The 1178-nt window shown below is 43.0% G+C and overlaps 1 non-coding gene across 1 annotated transcript; it reads left to right on the forward strand.

The window, feature by feature from the left end:
• The first annotated feature begins 869 nt into the window (after positions 1-869).
• Positions 870-977, forward strand: LOC130938399 (small nucleolar RNA R71). Its single transcript, XR_009069566.1, has one exon. It is a non-coding gene; the product is annotated as a small nucleolar RNA R71 (small nucleolar RNA).
• The last annotated feature ends 201 nt before the right edge of the window (positions 978-1178 follow it).

Raw genomic sequence — 1178 nt, forward strand, 5'->3', positions numbered from 1 at the left:
TCAGATTCCCATGGTTCCTCATTGGGGAACTCAGAGGAGGTTGGTGCACGCCCATTGAGGTTTTCCTCAGTGGCGTCCACCTCCTCTCTTTCCTCTCCATATTCGGCCATGGTTATGGCTTTGCACTCTCCTTTTGGATTTTCTTCTGTATTACTTGGGAGAGTGCTAGGAGGGAGTTCAGTAACTTTCTTGCTCAGCTGACCCACTTGTCCTTCCAAATTCCTAATGGAGGACCGTGTTTCAGTCATGAAACTTTGAGTGGTTTTGATTAGATCAGAGACCATGGTTGCTAAGTCAGAGGGGTTCTGCTTAGAACTCTCTGTCTGTTGCTGAGAAGATGATGGAAAAGGCTTGTTATTGCCAAGCCTGTTTCTTCCACCATTATTATTATTGAAACCTTGTTGAGGTTTCTCTTGATTCTTCCATGAGAAATTTGGGTGATTTCTCCATGAAGAATTGTAGGTGTTTCCATAGGGTTCTCCTAGGTAATTCACCTCTTCCATTGAAGGGTTCTCAGGATCATAAGCTTCTTCCTCAGATGAAGCTTCCTTAGTACTGCCAGGTGCATTTTGCATTCCAGACAGACTTTGAGAAATCAGATTGACTTGTTGAGTCAATATCTTGTTCTGAGCCAGTATGGCATTCAGAGTATCAATCTCAAGAACTCCTTTCTTCTGACTAGTCCCATTGTTCACAGGATTCCTTTCAGAAGTGTACATGAATTGGTTATTTGCAACCATTTCAATCAGCTCTTGAGCTTCTGTAGGCGTCTTCTTCAAATGAAGAGATCCTCCAGCAGAGCTATCCAAAGACATCTTGGATAGTTCAGAGAGACCATCATAGAAGATACCTATGATGCTCCATTCAGAAAGCATGTCTGAGGGACATCTTCTGATTAATTGTTTGTATCTTTCCCAAGCTTCATAGAGGGATTCTCCATCCTTCTGTCTGAAGGTTTGGACTTCCACTCTAAGCTTACTCCATTTTTGAGGTGGAAAGAACTTTGCCAAGAAGGCATTGACTAGCTTTTCCCAAGAGTCCAGGCTATCTTTAGGTTGTGAGTCCAACCATATTCTAGCTCTGTCTCTTACAGCAAAAGGGAATAGCATCAGTCTGTAGACTTCAGGGTCAACCCCATTAGTCTTGACTGTGTCACAGATTTGCAAGAACTCAGCTAA

The sequence above is a fragment of the Arachis stenosperma genome, chromosome 6, assembly GCF_014773155.1.
Source record: "Arachis stenosperma cultivar V10309 chromosome 6, arast.V10309.gnm1.PFL2, whole genome shotgun sequence".
NCBI lineage: Eukaryota > Viridiplantae > Streptophyta > Magnoliopsida > Fabales > Fabaceae > Arachis > Arachis stenosperma.